This window comes from Chiloscyllium punctatum, chromosome 33, assembly GCF_047496795.1.
Source record: "Chiloscyllium punctatum isolate Juve2018m chromosome 33, sChiPun1.3, whole genome shotgun sequence".
Taxonomy (NCBI): Eukaryota; Metazoa; Chordata; class Chondrichthyes; order Orectolobiformes; family Hemiscylliidae; genus Chiloscyllium; species Chiloscyllium punctatum.
Genome location: NC_092771.1, coordinates 10184413 through 10203709, shown reverse-complemented (window position 1 = coordinate 10203709; position 19297 = coordinate 10184413). Strand labels below are relative to the sequence as shown.

The 19297-nt window shown below is 43.6% G+C and overlaps 1 long non-coding RNA gene across 1 annotated transcript in view; it reads left to right on the top strand.

Moving 5' to 3' along the window:
* Positions 1-16489, top strand: part of LOC140458417 (uncharacterized) — a 34267-nt gene extending 17778 nt beyond the window's left edge. The window contains exons 2-3 of the long non-coding RNA XR_011953490.1: positions 5542-5700; positions 14975-16489. This is a non-coding gene — a long non-coding RNA (uncharacterized lncRNA). The remainder of the gene's footprint in view (positions 1-5541; positions 5701-14974) is intronic.
* The last annotated feature ends 2808 nt before the right edge of the window (positions 16490-19297 follow it).

The following is a 19297-nucleotide window of genomic DNA, read 5'->3' as shown; positions in this document are numbered from 1 at the left end:
TATAAAAGGGCTACCTTCATCAAGAACATATGTTTGGTAAATCTGAGCATTGAGAGGATATGGAACAATTGTGTAATTTTCATCACGTGCACTTGTGGGCAATTGCATCACTGCAAAATTGGAAAATGTGCTTTCTGTTCATTTTACCATTAATAGTATGGATTGTGATTGCCAACATGCTGTTCAGATAGTGCTCTTTGGTCTGCCTGCAGCTTGTTGGTCTTTCATAGCAAGGAGTTGACCCCGAACGAGTGTTACAGACTGGCACATTCCAAGGTCCAGGCCTACATGCTGAGGGATGCACTAACGTTTGGGTAGCTGCTGTCAAAGTGCAGTGGGGAAAGACAACCATCTAAAGTCTTTCTGCTGAAGTTAAATGGGGGTGCGTTCAGTTATCAGACCCCCCCAATACCTCAAATATATGTAATTATGGTCTTGTATAAGTAAGAAACGTCTTTGACAAAAATAGAAAAGCTCAGCAGGTCTAGCAGCATCTGTGGAGAGAAATCAGAGTTTCCTCAGAAATGCCTTTGGTTTGTTTTGTTGGATAGACACTAATTCCAATGCTTGTTTCTTCATTTGCTACTGTACAGAACAGAACTGCTCTAGTGACTATATATGTATATGAAGATATTTTTACTATTAAAGTATATTTTTGAAATAAAAATTAAGCTGAGCAGGATGACTGAGTTGCACATGTGCACACTCGATGAGTTTTCCTCTCGCAAGCTCAGGGGTTCAGAATCTATTTGTAATGGCCTCAACTTAGCTCAAAGTAGGAATTGACCCTGTAAGGTTTATGTTCTTTTGAGGTAGCACCTCAGGACTGGGGATGGCTTTCTCCTAGTCTACAGTTGTGGGTCCTGAGGTGACCAAGGCTGGATCCACACAACCTGTTATGGGTGGTGCTCAGTGAGCTGAGTGGTGGGTGAGTACTTGGGTTTCCACACACTGGCTCTGCTGTTTGCACTTAGCCTCCACCTGAACTTTTTTTTTACAGTGTGGAAACAGGCCCTTTGGCCCAACAAGTCTACATCACCCCTCCGAAGAGTAACCCACTCAGTCCCATTTCCCTCTGACTAATGCATCTAACACTATGGGCAATTTAGCATGGCTAATTCACCTGGCATGCACATCTTTGGACTGTGGAAGGAAACCGGAGGAAACCCACACAAACATGGAGAGAATGTGCAAACTTCACACAGACAGGCACCCAAGGCTGGAATTGAACCTGGGACCCTGCTGCTGTGAGGCAGCAGTGCTAACCACTGAGCCACCGTGATCACTCGATTAGATTAGATTCCCTACACTGTGGAAACAGGCCCTTCGACCCAATAACTCCACACTGACCTTCCAAAGAGCAACCCACCCAGACCCATTCCCCTAAATTCACCCCTGACTAATGCATCTAACACTATGGAGCAATTTAACATGGCCAATTCACCTAACCTGAAAATCTTTGGACTGTAGGAGGAAACCTGGGGGAAACCCACGCAGACACGAGGAGAATGTGCAAACTCCACACAGACAGTCGTTCAAGGCGAGAATTGAACCCTAGTCCCTGGCGCTGTGAAGCAGCAGTGCTAACCACTGAGCCACCGTGCCATTTGAGGTACTCAAGATGGTTGGCTCATTCATGGATGCTTCTTCAGTTCAGATGTCTTCGGCAAGAAATTCCCACCCTTTGGTGGGGATGTTGCATGTTTTTCAGGAGGCTTTGAGGATGTTCTTGAAGTGTTTCTTTTGTCCTCCTGGTAGCTGCTTGTCATGACAAAGGTCAGAGTGGAGAGCTTCTTTGAGACAGTTTAGCCCAACACTCTTGATTGATCATAACTACCTTGGGATGTTGGACAGAGAAAGGACACTGAATGCTTATCCTGCTGTTGGAGTTGAAGAATTTTGCAGAGGCAAAACTGGTGATAATTCTCTTGGGATTTGAAGTGCCTACTGTACATTGTCCATGTCTCCAACACATGGCAGGTAACTAGGCTGTCCTTTTCATCATGAGTTGATGCTAGGTTTGAGGTCCCTGTCATCACTCAATCCCTCTGATAGCAGAGGCTCCATTGCACACAGATGGCAACGTTGAGTTTCATTGTGAAGGTATGAGAATTGATCCACATTGTCCAGTGGCTATCTGTGGATCTTGATTGTTGAGGGAATTTTGCATGGCAGAAGCAGGCTGGTGGAGATCTTTGTTTTCCTGCTGAGCTGAAGGCCATTCCCTTTATACCTTAGTGAATGCTGTGATTGATGATGGTTCAGAGCTTGTGCTTACGTTCAAGCTGCAACTTCAGAGTTTGGGGTGGATTCTAGACAGGAGGTAGCATCGGCTGAACAGTTTTCTGCCTCATCTTGTTCGGAAGCTTCACTCCACAGGGGAACTTCATTGATATATAGTGGATTGTTGTGGTTTAGAAAGTGGAGCATGGCATTGTTAGGATCACACAGCCTTGTTTGACCCCAGTATGCACTTGTATTGGGTCTATATGGATTCTTCTTTTATATTTTCTAATCAACCTGTTCAGAGATGATATTATAAACCTCCGGAGCAGCTGGGACTTGAACCCTGGCTTCCTGGCTTAGAGGCAGCAACATTACCACTTTACCACTACAGCCACATTGTAGTGGAACCATTAGTGAAGTTCATGGCTTTTGTGGACATCCAGTTTCAGGAGGATGCTTTACAATGCTTACTAATTGACAGCGTCAGAGGCATTTGTTAAGGCCATGTACAGAGGTTGCTGCATCTCTCTGCACTTCTCTTGGATTTGTCTTACTGTGAAGATCATGTCCACTGTGCTTCTATTGTTTGCTTCATTGAGAGGATGTGGGTGTTGCTGGCTAGGATAGCACTATTGCGCATCCCTAATTGCCCAGTTAAGTGTCAACCATATTGCTGTGGGTCTGGAGTCACACTTAGAGCAGACTGGGTAAGGATGGCAATCGTGAACCATGGATTCTTAATGAACCAGAAGCCACAATGTGCCTCCAGAAGGAGCTCTTCAGCCAATGAGTGGAGGCAATTGAGGAGGATTCTTGCAATAAAGATTAGATTACTTACAGTGGGGAAACAGGCCCTTCGGCCCAACAAGTCCACTCCACCCTGCCGAAGTGCAACCCACCCGTATCCCTACATTTACCCCATACCTAACACTACGGGCAATTTAGCATGGCCAATTCACCTGACCTGCACACCTTTGGACTGTGGGAGGAAACCGGAGCACCCGGAGGAAACCCACGCAGACACGGGGAGAATGTGCAAACTCTACACAGACAGTCGTCTGAGGCTGGAATTGAACCCGGGTCTCTGGCGCTGTGAGGCAGTAGTGCTAACCACTGTGCCAACGTGCCACCCGTAACTTCCCCTGTAGTGGACAGCAGGGAGCATGGCATATTGTTGCTGTAATTAGATTATTCCCTTTCTTGAAGATGGTCACAATTATGGCTTGGTGGCGATCTGCTGTCATTCTTTCCTCCATCCAGATGACATCAGGTACTCAGGTCAAGAGTGCTTCTCGGCTGTATTTCAGTATTTTAGTATTTTGACAGGGATTCCGACTGTGCTGGTGGCCGTGTTGGTTCTCAGCTGTCAGGTGGCATTTTCTACCTTACGTTGGGCTGGTGTTATACTAAGAAGCAGGTGGGTAGCAGGCTCTGGAATGAGGTTGAGGGCACTCACCTCACGGACTTAGTCTGAGTTTAGTACTGATCCGGATATTGTACTTAACCAAATCACAGATCTGTTCTAGAACGAAAGGAGACTGTTCAGCCCACCGTGTCTGCACCAGCGGTTTAAATAAACGTCACTATTTAGTGCCAATCTCATGCCTTTTTCATGCCCTTGCACCCTATTTCTATCCAATTAATCATCCAATGACAAATAAAAACAGAAATTGCTGGAAATGTTCAGCAGGTCTGGCAGCATCTGCGGAGAGGAATCAGAGTTAACATTTCAGGTCGAGAGATCCTTCCTCAGAACTGGCATCATCCAATGCCCTTTTGAATGCCTCAGTTGAACCAGACTCCACCACATTCCCAAAGATCCTATATATCTTGATTTCATTTGTTAGCCATGCCCTAGGGGATAACACTCTTGTCTCAGAATTTATTGCTTGTGATTTCAAGTTTCATTTTAACAAATTGATCTGATATTCCCAGCTTGGAGCTCCTGCCATTCAGTTGCAAAGTTAAATTGATGCTCAATTTATTACTTAATTCTACATCTGCGTTTTTTTTTTGCCAAGAGTGCAGTGGTAAAATCTTTCCTTTGCGGCCTGCCAGACTTTCTTTTCACAAAAATATATCTTATTCATAGCATTTGTAAAGGTACATGATGTAACAGTTCAAATTTAACATTACATTAAGCACAAAACTGCTTCTTTTTATTCAACACATGACACTCTGAGGTGCTACACATTTCATGTCAAATATATAGCCCAAGGAGTTTTATACAGTTTCTAGCCCCTCAGTATACTATGGAAAGATGGACTGAGAAAATGACCTTTCCCCATTGGATCAGTGGGTGGCACGGTGGTTTGGCGATTAGCAGTGCTGCCTCACAATGCCAAGTTTCATCTCTAGTCTTGGATGACTGTCTGGTTTCTTCCCACAGTCCAAAGATGTGCAGGTCAGATGGATTGGCCATGCTAAATTGCCCATAGTGTTCAGGGATGTGCAAGTTAGGTGGCCTAGCCATCGGAAATGCAGGGTTACAGGGATAGGGTGGGGAGTGGGTCTGGGTGGAATACTCTTTGGAGGGTTGGTGTGGAATAGATGGGCCAACACTGTAGGGATTCTATGATTCCTTGCACTTCTACAGCAGCTGCTCCTCTCTGTGTAGACCTGGCTCCTTGGAATGTGCCAATCTGTAACTTTTGGTCATTAGGCATGGGAAATGTAGCAGGTTTTGAAGAGGGTTATTCACCCAGTTGATTGTCTTTCAGCAGCAGCTGCTTTTTATTTAGGTTTGCATCCCTGGCATAATAAGATAGTTTTTTTATTATTATGGCATGGCACATAACTATCGTGTTTGGTGTTCTGCTATGTTCTTGCTGACAGCGCATCCACTACTCTGAGCCCTTAGCTAAGTTGAAGACAGACAGCCATTGGCTTTGTTACACTGAATGGCGAATTTCTATTTTCAAACCATTCACAACTGAATCTAATCCTGACTGACATTTTATTCAGGTTCAAATGTCTGCACCTTTATTGTCAGCCTGTTTCAAAGTACTTTGTCACTTTTATTCATTAAATGAAGAAGATAAAAGTTTCCTTCTGAGCCCATTCTCAGCAGGGCCTTTTCAATACTGACTGAAGCTGGTAAGGTTAACAATATAATTTATTGGGCTGCATTCCAGCTCATTTGTATAACCTGTGAAATAGAATCCTACTCAGAAAGTAGAAAATTAAAGAGTTAATTGAATTATTGCTGCTTGCTCAGTGAAACTGACAGTCCCATTCCAAGCTCCAACCTTCGACCTTTTCCCATAATAATCTCAAGCAAATGAAATAAATGAGCTCTTGGTTTTCCCATTGCAGACATCCAGCCAACCATCCTGCTGAATTCCCAAAGGAGGTTTCAGCAAACAATTCCATTGGAGGCCTGTGATTCAGCAAAGATTCCCCACCCCAGCAAGAATTCATCGCCACGGGCAACAAGATGAGATAGCCGGTCGGTGGGAAACTTCTAACAACTGGGCAAGTACCACTGAACTTCAGCTGATCTTTGAACTACAGGCTTGTGGGGTTTTTAGTGTTTGGAATTCTTCCTGTGAATGAAAAGCAGTCGGCTGCTTGATTTCTTTTTCTCCCGAACTAACAAACACCAGCCAACAACAACAATTTGTCCTTACATTCTGCAGAATAAGACTGACAAATGTAGGATTTTCTGGTTAATAATGGTTATAACTGAACCTACAGATACACCACCTGGTGAATACATTACCTGTAGATGATTAGCACTGCCAATCACAGGGACCCTGACAGTCATAGACTCATAGAGTCATAGAGATGTACAGCATGGAAACAGACCCTTCGGTCCAAACCGTCCATGCCGACCAGATATCCCAACCCAATCTAGCCCCACCTGCCAGCACCCGGCCCACATCCCTCCAAACCCTTCCTATTCATATACCCATCCAAATGCCTCTTAAATGTTGCAATTGTACCAGCCTCCACCACTTCCTCTGGCAGCTCATTCCATACCCGTTCCACCCTACGCGAGAAAAAGTTACCGCTTAGGTCTCTTTTATATCTTTCCCCTCTCACCCTAAACCTATAGACTCATAGAGCCAAACATGGAAACAGACCCTTCAGCTCAACTCATCCATGCCAACCAAACATCCTAAATTAATCTAGTCCCATTTACCAGCATTTGGCCCATATCCCACTGAACCCTTCCTATTCATGTACCCGTTCAGATGCCTCTTAAATGCTTTAATGTACCAGCCTCCACCACTTCCTCTGGCAGCTCATTCCGCGCACGCACCACACTCTGTGTGAAAATGTTGCCCCTTAGGTCCCTTTTAAATATTTCCTCTCTCACCCAAACCAATGGACTCCCACATTCTGGGGAAAACTCCTTGAATATTTACCCTATTCATGCCCCTCATGATTTTATGAACCTCTATAAGGTCACCCCTCAGCCTCCAATGCTCCAGGGAAAATAGCCCCAGCCTATTCAGCTCTCATTAACATATTTAATATAGAAACGGCTAGTGGATTATTATCATAATTGTGGAACATTACATATATCTGTCTTGCTAAGACTTGTTAAAACATCATCTTCTACACAGATGTTCTGGCACTACAAGATAAATAGATACTAATTAACATGTCAACAAGGTATTTAAGGCTGGTGGTTTGTCTGGTGCATTCAATAGTCTGCAGTTGCATGAGGCAACTGTAAACCCTTTAAAACAAAAAAACCGAAAGAACTGCGGATGCTGATAATCAGAAACAAAAACAGAATTGCTGGAAAATCTCAGCAGTTCTGGAGTATCTGTGGAGAGAAAGCAGACTAAATGATTCAGGGTCAAGAGTGTGGTGCTGGAAAAGCACAGCAGGTCGTGTAGCATCTGAGGAGCAGAGTCGACGTTTTGGGCATAAGCCCTTCATCAGGCTTATGCCTGAAACGTTGATTCTCCTGCTCCTCGGATGCTGCCCGACCTGCTCTGCTTTTCCAGCACCACACTCTCAACTCTGATCTCCAGCATCTGCAGTCCTCACTTTCTCCTCCTTAATGTTTTGAGGGTCCAGTTCTGAAGAAAGCTCACCAGACCCGAAACTTTAGCTCTGAGTTTTCTCCACAGATGCTGCCAGACCTGCTAAACTTTTCATGCAATTTCTGTTTTTGTTGTAAATCATTGAGTTCAAACTTGCTTTGATGTATGCTTAGAAAAATTAGCCTTTTTGATGCGATATTTATTTAAACCGGTGGAAACATCAGATTGTTACTGTAATGTGGGCTAAAGGATTTTGTAGGATTTCCATTTTTTAAATGTTCTTGTTATAAATTTAAATCAAATATTTCATGCAATGAAAACTAAATTATAATTTTAAAAGGGTTAACCATTGATTAAACTCACTGATGCGGTTGTTAGTGCACCATAATAAGCCTCTCTCCAAGCTTAATGACTCACAGCAGATTAATGTTTAGGCACAAAGATAATCCAACTTTTTTTTTCCTCTGCCTGGAATTTGTATTAAAATTGTTACACCTTTACATCAGCAGGTTACAGATTCTAGCCCCTCTCCCAGACCTGGCATGTAGTCTGTACTAATGATTTTCTGTGCAGCGTTGAGGAAGTGCTGCATTATTATAGGTCCCATCCTTCAGCTGTGATGTTGAACTGAAATGCCAACTGCCCATTTATTCATCAAAACCAACTGATTGACTTGTCATCCAGTATGTTTTCTATATACGGGATCCTGCTGATTATAATCGTGGGCGGCACGGTGGCACAGTGGTTAGCACTGCTGCCTCGCAGCGCCGGAGACCCGGGTTCAATTCCCGCCTCAGGCGACTGACTGTGTGGAGTTTGCACGTTCTCCCCGTGTCTGCGTGGGTTTCCTCCGGGTGCTCCGGTTTCCTCCCACAGTCCAAAGATGTGCAGGTCAGGTGAATTGGCCATGCTAAATTGCCCCTAGTGTTAGGTAAGGGGTAGATCTAGATGTAGATGTAGGGATATGGGTGGGTTACGCTTCGGCGGGGCGGTGTGGACTTGTTGGGCCGGAGGGCCTGTTTCCACACTGTAAGTAATCTAAGTAATCTAATCTAATATTGTGAATTTCCATCACCTTAAAAATAACATAGCAATAATATTTCAAAAGTTAATTCACTGAATGTCATGCTTTTCTCTTCATTCTTTCATGGTTAGTGAGTGTCACTGGCAAGGGTGGTCCATCCCTAATTGTATTCCTAACAGAGTACTGTAATTGTTTAAGAATGTAGTTCAGCAACAATGAAATCGCTGTGGGGTCTGGAATCACATCCAGACTAGGCCAGATAATGATGGTAGATTTCCTTTCCTAAAGGACATTAGAGAACCAGGTGTGTTTTCACAAAAATCTATGTTATTTTCATGGTCAGCATTCCTGAGACTGCTTTTAATTCCAAATTTTATTAATTGAGTTTCAATTTCACCAGCTGCCTTAGTCTCTATTTTCCCTGATCCCTAGGCTGGGCCTCCAAATTACTAACTAAGTGACATTGCCATAAGACCAGACTTTCAAAGATACTTCTTCAGAACTGCATCACTGGACTTGAAACCATGACTCTGCTTTCTTCCCCTAGATCTCCAAAGATGTACAGGTTAGGTGGACTGGCCAAGGTAAATTGCCGGCAGTGTCCGGGGATGTGCATGCTAGGTGGATTAGCCATGGGAATTGCAGGGTTACAGGGATAGGGTAGGGGAGTGGGTCTGGGTGGGATGCTGTTCGGAGGGTCGGTGTGGACTCGATGGGCCAAATGGCCTGCTTTTATGATTCTATGATTCCATGAATCTATGATTCTGGAGCACTCAAATTTTCTGATATCCATTATTAAACGGCATTACATAATACAGAGGTGAGATGCACATTATTTTGTTTGTCCCACCAGCTTACCCCCTCCTCTCCTGAAGTGATGATTCTATGGAGAAAATGTTTAAAGCTATTTCACCTGCAAAACATACTGTCTCACCTTGGATATGAAATGCAGACGGCTCATGTGGCAAACGTCTTCTCCAATTCTCCATGCTCTCAGACCCAATCCTGATTTTGCCATCAAGCCTGCTGATAAGGGTGGTGCTGTTCTTGTCTGGCATACTGACCTCTACATTGCAGAAGCTGAGCGTCAGCTCTCAGATACCTCCTCCTGTCACCCCCCGGGCTGTAAACCAACCATCGAGCATCAGGCCATTGTGTCCACGAATGTCACCAATCTGATCTCTGGCGATCTCCTGCAACAGCCTCCCAGCTCATAGACCCCATTCCTGTACAGTCGACTTCTATCTTCTCCCCATTACCCACAAATGGGACTGCCCGGGCAGACTCACTGTTACTGCCTGTTCTTGCCACACGGAACTTACTTCTTCCTACTTTGTCTAATCCCTTCCCACTTGCACCTGCAATTCTTCCAAGGTCTTATGTCAGTTTTAGAATTTCCAGTTTACAGACTCCAGCTGCCTCTTCCTCACCATGGATGTGTTATCCCTTTATATATCCAACCACCCCCCACCCCACCTACCCCACCCCCCAATCAGGATGGTCTCATGGCTCTTTGCTTCTTCCTGGAACAAAGGCCTGAACTGACCACATCCACCACCACCCTCCTCCATCTGGCCGAGCTTGTCCTCACTTTAAACAACCTCTCCTTTAACTCTTTTCACTCTCTTCAAGTCAAAGGTATGGCCATGGATACCTGGGTGGGTCCCAGTTATGTCTGTCTCTTTGTGGGGTGTGCGGAACTTTCATTGTTCAGTCTTACTCGGTCCCTCCCCACAAGCCTTTCTCCGATACATCGATGACATGGTTTGTGCTGTTGTCCCCTCTCATTTGGACTTGGAAACATTTATTAATTTTGCTTCCAATTTCCATCCTGCCTTTACCTCCACCTGGTCCATCTTTAACTCCTCCCTTCCCTTCCTTGACATTTCTGTTTCCATTTCTGAGAATAGGCTGGCCACAATAAACATTACAAACCCACCAACTGCCAGAGTTATATTGAACTGTATATCCTCACACCCTGCCTTCTATAAGGATGCCATCCCATTCTCCCCGTTTCTCCACGTCCATCGCACTTGTTTTGACGATACCACCTTCTGCAAGTGGGCCTTGGAAATGCCCACCTTTTTCCTCAACTGGGACTCCATCGTGCTGAAGTCGGGGCCCTTAGCCATATTCGACCTATCTCCCACACTTCTGCCCTCACCCCTTCTGTTTTCTCACACAATGATGATAGGAATCCCCCCCCGGTCGTCACTTACCACACCACGAATTCCTGCATCCATCATTAGCTCATATCCCTTCAAACCTTTCCTATTCATGTACTTATCCAGATGTCTTTTACACATTGTAACTGTACCCACATCCACCACTTCCTCACAAAGTTCATTCCACAGACAAACTACCTTCTGTGTAAAACATTTGCTCCTCCTGTTTTTTTTAAATCTTTCTCCTCTCACCTTAAAAATCTGCCCCATCGTTTTGAAATCCCACATCCCAAGGAAAAGACAACTAATATTAACTCTATCTATACACCTCATTATTTTATAAACCTCTGAGGTTGCCTTTCAACCTCCCACGCTCCAGTGAAAAAAGTCCCAGCCTGTCCAGCCTTTCTTTATAACTCAAACCTTCCATAACCGGCAACATCCTCGTAAATCTCTTCTAAACCCATGGGTCGCTTTTAGCACAGTCACTCATTCCTGCATGATCCTAGGCCCATTGTCACATTGGGTTGCATTCAGCTAACCCATTTTCTCACTTTAAGCTGTTTTGTCACTTTTTCAGCTATTCTTCTGTTCTGGCCTGCCATCCATAATCTCCTTGTCTTTCTACCCCTTTCATATCTCTCTCTTTCTGGGCTCTGTCTCCACTTTCTACACATCTCTCCCCCATACCCCAACTTCTCCACTTCAGTTTCACCATAAGTACCACTTTGTCCTAGCTATTGACAGTTCTGATAAAGAGTCACTGGACTCGAATCATTAATTCTGTTTTCTTTCCACAGATGCTGCCAGGTCTGCTGAGTTTCTCCAACGATTTCTGTTTTTGTCTCAGATCTCCAGCATCCATAATTCTTTATTTGAGACTCCTACAATTGTTTGATGGAGTCTATGTTTAGTGTGTCATAGTGGCCATTATGTCAACAGAAACAACAATTACATTGCTACAGCACCTTCAATGGGGTAAAACATCTCCAAATTCCTTCAAGAAATATCATCAGGCAAAAAAAATTGACATCAAGCCACATGAAGGTAATTAAATATATGGTTAGAGAAGGAAAGGTAGGTTTAAGGAGCTTCTTACAGGAAGACATACTGTGGAGAAGTAGAGAGGTCGTGGGATGAAATTCCAGGTCTTGGGAGTTAGACAGTTGAAGCCTTTGTTGTCAACAGTAGAGTGATAAAATTCAGGGATACCATAAGTGTCCGGAAATGGCAAAATTTTCTGAATTTTAAACAGCTGGTGGTCTTTACAGAGAAAGGGAGGGATTGAAAGTCTGAGACATTCAGGCTGAGATATAACGTAGGTCAGTGAGCTAAGGGACAACAAATGAATGCAAAGGTTTAGCTGAGCTGGATCTGACAGCAACAGGGAGACGTTTCATAGTCAGTCCAGAGCAGATAACTTGTATGCTGCCTGGACATTAAAGCCAAGGCAGTGGAGAGAAACACCCCCTCTGATTGAGTGGTGTCATCTTAGAGTTTGGGAAGAGCGAGCTGCCCGAGGTGTCCATATGTGGATGTGTCTGTTGAAACCGGTACTCAACAAGACTTCATGCAGCGATACGGGAATGGCCTGGCTCAATCAGCTACAACTTGTAAGAAATTGCCTGAATTTTAAGAATGTGTTGCCTAGCAACATAAAGGCTTCAGAAAGAAGGATACAAACAAACAGGAAAAGCAAAGTAGGCAAGATGTTCAATGCACATCTGAACATACACTCATTGAAAAATTGAAAAACCTCCACTTGGGACATTGAAAGAGACTCCCATAAGCTTGCTTTAAAAATAAAAAGACTTTAATTTATTTTAGCATTTTTCCCAACCTAATGAAGTTCCTAAGCATGTTACACCAATTAAGTGTGTCAATATTGTGATGTAGGAAATACAGCAATCAACTTCTGCCCAGCAAGATCCTAACAATAATGAAGCGATTATCTTTTTAGTGATGTAAATTGAGAATAAACGTTGCCAAAATAACAGAGGTAACTCTCCTGCTCTTCTTCGAAAGCAGTGCAGTGGGATCCTCTACATCCCCAAGAGCAGCCAGGGCCTCAGTTCCACCTCTCATCCAAAAGGCAACACCTCTAACAGTGGAGTGTTAGATTAGATGTTTTGTCCTGGAGTAGGATTGAACCTAGAAGCTTCCTTTTTGGAGGCAAGAGCCTGAACCCCAACTGAAATATTAAAGAAACCCCAGCAGTCATGGATGTGTGTCAATTGGGAAGAATCTCAGGTGAAATTCTGAAATTATACAGGACCTGATTTCCCTTGTTCCCTCCACCACAAACACATCTTGTCTGTTATTGTATGTTGAAAATGTGTTGCTGGAAAAGCGCAGCAGGTCAGGCAGCATCCAAGGAACAGGAGATTCGACGTTTCGGGCATCAGCCCTTCTTCAGGAATTCCTGAAGAAGGGCTGATGCCCAAAACGTCGATTCTCCTGTTCCTTGGATGCTGCCTGACCTGCTGCGCTTTTCCAGCAACACATTTTCAGCTCTGATCTCCAGCATCTGCAGTCCTCACTTTCTCCTCCTGTTATCCAATGAGCCAGTTTTCCTTCACAAGTACCTCCCAAATCTGTGGTCTCCCATCACCTAGAATGTCTGTTGCATGAGAATGTTGTATGTGATAGTTAGGATCCAAAAGGACTGATGGACATCTTAAGTAAGCTCACGATATAAAGGACAGTTCCTTGGAGGGGGTAACCAATGTTCTTCAGAGTGGTGTGCAAGTAGGAACAGCAGTGCTCTCCATTGCAGGTAAAAATCTGGCCATCAGGTGTGAGGTACTCTTGTTATTGCTGCATATGGTGCAGGACTGGCCCATTTCTCTGATCCTGTGCCTTAGCAGTCTTGGTCATGCAAAGGATGTGCCTGGCCTCAATGTCGCAGAACGCTCCAAGTAGCTGGACTGTTCTGTATCACCCATCTTGTGTGGAAAAATTTGTGAAGAAAAATACTTTTAACTACAAATGCTTGGCTGGTGATGAGAGCGGCACTGCCCATCAGATCCTTCATATATGGAGTTTTTGTGCCACCTCAAACTGCCCTCAAAGTTCTGCGGGCAGTGGGTGGAGGGATGTAGAGACTGTCACACATTTCCTTCTGGAATGTTCCCTTGCAAAGAAGGTATGGAGAGAGATGCAGTGGTTTTTGTTGAGGTTGATCCCGAGCAGCTCCATGACACAGGATTCTGTGCTCCACAGGCTGTTGCCCAGACTCACACTGAGACAAACACCAACTGCTCATGGAGTACTATCAACTCGGTGAAAGACACTCTTTGGTCTGCCTGAAACTGGTTGGTCTTCCAATGTAAAGAGTTGACCTCAATCATGTGCTGCATTCTGGCACATTCCAAGGCCCAGACCAAGTGCTGAAGGACGCTAAAGCTGGGGCAGCTGCAGTAAGTGCAGTGGGGAAAGACCACTATATGAGGTCTTTCTGCCAAAGTATAACATGGTTGAGAGTGTGGTGCTGGAAAAGTGCAGCAGTTCAGGCAGCATCTGAGGAGCAGGAGAATCCAAAGGCAGGAGCATAACAAGGATGCGATCAGTTATCAGATGTTAACGGTGCCTGAAAATGTATTAAATAGAGTCAATAGGAACTGTAAACAGACATAAGCAGAAATGCCTTTGGTTTTTGCAACTGTAGAGAACCAATGAGAAATATCAAAATTCCAATGTTTTGTTTGTTTTTTTTCTCCGCAAAGACTGTAGAGAACTGATTTAGAACCTGTGTAAAAATGATTTTTACAAATAAATTATATTTTTGAAAAAAAAACAAGTTGCTGTACTCTGAGGTTGGGCCTGGTTATCTTACACGACATGGTCATGTATGTTGTATATAATATAACTAGGTGCTAACTCTGTCCTCTCCACAACTTACTTTCCTAACTGTGTTTTTGTGTCATCAGCAAATTTCATCATTCTAACCAAATTTCTCACCATCCTAACTTGGAAATGTATTGCTGTTCCTTCAGTGTTGTTGGGTCAAACTCCTTGAAGCTCCTCCCAACAGCATTGTGAGTCTACCTCCAGCACATGGGCCTCAGTGGTTCAAGAAGGCAACTCACCATCATCTTCTCAAGAGCACCTAAAGACAGGCAAATCAATGCTGGCCAAGCGGCGATGCCCATATCCTATGGGTGAAAGAAAAAATACCAGGTCCAGATTATCCTGCTTTCTGGTCAACTACAGATTATGCTATTACAAGAAACTATCCCAAAAGATTCTATGAACTCCCTTGCCCCCATCTGACTTTTCTAGTCTATACATAGTCTCGTGATAATTGACATGTCTTTCTGAGGAACTCCCAATGTTCCTTTCTTTGTGCTCTACTCTATCATGTGGTTACTGTTTGGAGGTATGTGTGATTTCTTGTCTTTATCATTTCTCATCTCTACCCAACCACTTCCTCATCCAGATTTTCTGAATTTAGGTCATCCCTCTCCATGTGCTAATAAAATCATTAACTAACAGACCCACCCTCCACCTTTTCCTAGCTTCCTGTCCTTCTTAACTAACCTGAGCCCTTTAATTTTCAGGTCCTAATCCATGTCAACCTCCAGCTCAACTAATACCAGCAAGAAATTGGAGGAGCAAATCTATCCATTATATGGAGGGAGTACTTGCACACAACGTTGTAAGACGGTGGTCAGCAAGTGGACCTGCTGTCACTTATTAGAGAGACTATCACCTTGTCCAAATCACAGCCCAGCTGATTTGGATAAATATCGGTATTATTTCATCGTCGATGGTGTTTCATCACCAAGGAATTCCCTCCCTAAGTACACACGTACAGCAACCATTCAATGTAGCAGCTCTCAACCCCTTCCACAGGACAATGAGGAATGGACCATAAATGCTGGCTGATCAAGCCACAGCCATATCCAGAGATTGAATGTTACTAAAATAATACAAAAATGTCTATAGGAATGAGGTTCATGAATCTTGCACCTACCAGCCCAAAAAAAGCAGTCTGCTGTCAAATGCCACACATAGCAGTTTGAGCATGTGAGTTCCCAAATCGATGACTTCCACCAGTGAGGCCCTAGTTGGTCACTTAAAAAATGTTAAGAGTTCACAATATTTTTAAACACTAAGGGGAATTTATATTCCAAAGTCTTACGTTTTAAGCATCTGTGCATTTTCAAATATGATTATAAGTGCATATTCTGAAGTGTATTGCCCAGGATCAAGGTACAGATAGTCGACACAAGTAAATGACAGTGAAGTACTTCAGACAGTTGAAAGAATCCTGATATAGTGTAGGATATGTATTCATCAGCATAAGAAAGGAGCACTTCCCAATGTCTGACACCAAGTGTGAATATCTAGTATACAAAGCCCATAGACTGAATAGCTAGATGCAGAGTTAAGACTCTTCTATCCTAGCTCAAAAGAAGTGCCGCTCAGCACCAAATTCAAAACAACACTTACACTGCATTTTTAAATCGAATCCTGGGGCCTCTTTGAGTGACAGGAATGACGTGGAGTAAAGTTTGCATCTTACATACACATGGGGAAAGATCCTCTAGACCTACCCAGAGCATTTAGAAAGGTGAGTGGAGGGGTTTTTTTAATGGGTGAGAAGGCAAAGATTCAGCTCCCTTCTGGTGGGTTAATGATGTGGAGATGCTGAATTGGGGTGGACAAAGTTAAAAATCACACAACACCAGGTTATAGTCCAACAGGTTTATTTGGAAGCACTAGCTTTCGGAGCGCTGCTCCTTCATCAGGTAGCTAGTGGGGCAGGATCATAAGCCATAGAATTTGTAAGCAAAAGATTATCATGTCATGTAAGTGAAATAATATATTGAACAAACCTAGATTGCTGTTAAGTCTTCAATCTTTTAGAATGGGTTGCAGGTTTTGGTTCATTAATATTTATATCCCAGAACTTCTTTTAAGTCACATTCTCGAGCTAACTTAAGATTTTATACTGAAAAAAAGGGACATCTCAGCTCAAACAATGCATTAAAGGTGTGAAGGTAGAGTCTGTCTGTATCCCAATCTTGAGTCAGACTGGTTCTATTTCTAAAGTAGGGATTTATAAAATGTTACGTGGATAGACTGCCTGCAGATTGTATGCTTTTTGAGTAAAACACAATGTATATGCAAATGCAAATTTCACCCCATAGACTTATATGTGTGTGTGCGTGCATGGGAGAGAGCATTGCTATTAAGTTCTCAGAACAGACAGATCAGCTCTCCCATGGTCAGGAATCTCTTTTGTATTAATTATCATGCTATGAATATACATTAACACTCCAGACTGCTGGAAGTATGTTCACTGGCATAATTTTGCTCACCAAAAATTTATAACACTTGGGTTCATAATCCTAACAAGTCATGTACTTGGCCAGGTAAACTTCTCCCTCCAAACCCCAGTGATTCCAAAGATCTTCCATTTCTTGATCCTTCATAACCAAGCCATTTTTTTTTGTGTGTAAATGCTTATACCCCTGCTATAGGAAAGAAAAGAATTGTTGTTAAACTTGAAAAGGTTCAGAAAAGATTTACAAGGATGTTGCCAGGGTTGGAGGGTTTGAGCTATAGGGAGAGGCTGATTGGCTGGGGCTATTTTCCCTGGAGCATCAGTGACTGAGGGGTGTCTTATAGAGATTTTTAAAAGCATGAGGGGCATAGATAGGGTGAATAGACAAGGTCTTTTTCCCAGGATGGGAGAGTCCAAAACTAGAGAGTATAGGTTTAAGGTGAAAGAGGAAAGATTTAAAAAGGATCTGAGTGGCAACTTTTTCATGCAGACGGTGGTGCATGTATGGATTGAGCTGCCAGAGGAAGTGGTGGAGGCTGGTAAAAGGCATCTGGATGTGTATATGAATAGGAAGGGTTTAGAGGGATATTAGCCAAATTCTGGCAAATGGGATTAGATTGATTTGGGATATCTGGTTGGCAAGGACAAGTTGGACCGAAGGGTCTGTTTCTATGCTGTATAACTCTATGCTCAGTAAATGGGTAATGTTTGACCAGGTCAATCTTTGAGAAGTCTCAATCATAAGCAGTCTTGCTTGTATAAAATTTCTTAATGCAAGTTCTTAAGTATAGTGCAAGAGGTGAAGCCTCACCAGGTCAACCAGCCTGCCCAAATGAGGCACCCACACTGTCTGATATCAGTAAAAGTGACTGGGACAGACTTCTGAAATGAGGTTTAACTCGAAGCTGAACTCAGAAGGTTCAGATTAGGGTGGGTAAGGTAGAAAGGATTGATAGGGAATGGAATTTATAGGGTCTGGTTGTTGGTAGCACAGGTGAAGGGCCGTGGAGAATAGGAGGAGGAATCTGGGGATGCAGAAGGGAGAATGAGTGATGTAGGCCGTTCAGGGACAAGGCATGTTGGGAGCTGCATAGTCCAAATGGGTGGTTAAGTTCACTGGGAGAAAGAAAGAGCGGTTGAATTGAGTGAGAAGTGAATGAAAGGCCAATGCTCAGCACCGGGCTCTAGATGGGGGTGGGATCAGGGGGAAGAACAAAATCATCAAAGGAGATAGTGAAGGGGCTGATAGTCACAGGGAGAGTTTGAATGAGGACAGAGGAGATACCAGAGGAAAGAATAGGGGGGAAAGACTACTGGAAAGCAGAGGGTAAATTGTGAATGAACCAAATGAAAAGTTCATAACCACAACCGATCTCCTTCAGCTATCTTTCAAAAGAAGATTGCACAGTCCAAACAGGAGGGAGTCTGTTTGCATATGTTCTGGCATAGCATAAGCACAACCAACTGAGGGATGGAAACTGAAACATACTATTGTGTAAGCACTAAGTTAAGGCTTTAACACTGAAGAGAAGCAGTTGCTGCAGAATAAAGAACAAGCTCCAACAACACCTAACACCAACATTCCAACCACGTCTTCTCATTCATCTATCAACTCTGAGAAGTAAAGCACCTAAGATTCACCAACAGTGCTGCTACTGGTGGCAGAGGGTGGTATTCTACACACAAAGTAAAGTCACCATAGTGAGGACACAGGAATTTGTAACAAATTAGTAAGAAAGTAGTCCTCCCAGAGGACTATTGGTGAACCTTGATGGTGACGTCAGCCAGTACAAGAACTGAACCCACACCATTCACCAAGCAGCCATCCAGCCAATTGAGCTAAACAACCCTGTAATCGTTCACACTAACATATACCTGGAAGTTAAGGACTTAGCGTCACAGAGTCATACAGCTCGGAAACAGAGCTGACTTGGGGTGAAACTACTTGCAGATTGTAGATTCCAAGGTTTTAGGGATGTATCAAAAACCACCAAGAGCCAAATTGAGCTACCTGTCACGTGGAAAGCGGTGGAAAGGATCAGCAAAGGTCTCAAACATGGAAGAATGAGGAAGGGAAAAAAACCAGTTACGGACCATGGAGGATACATCTCACCTTGCAGAAGTGATGATAGGGCAGATGCTCACAAACACACGAGTAATCTGATAAGAGCCAAAGGGATTCTGACTGATAGTTCTTCACTGATCAGCAATTCTATGGTAGGTGTTTGACCAACTTAACCCAGTAGCTGTACAGGTATTGCTGAGGCTAAGAAGGAGGAGGAGGAGAAGAAGGAATGGCCAGCACCAATAGAACCAGAGACATGAGGCTCAAGAGTGGGTATACATGCAGCATCTATGAAGATGCTGTCAAGCAGTTATGAGGATCTACTGAATGCATTGCAATTATCTGCAGCTGAGGGAAAGGCAGATCCACCAATGATTTCCCAAAACCCAAGGAAGGACTGACTTACATCTGCCACTCCTGCAGGCAACGATGCTTTTGGGAGCTTGGGAGTCAGCACTATACCCGTGGCACCAAAGATCACAGCAACATTAAATATCCTCACCACTGGTTCCATTCAAATTTCAA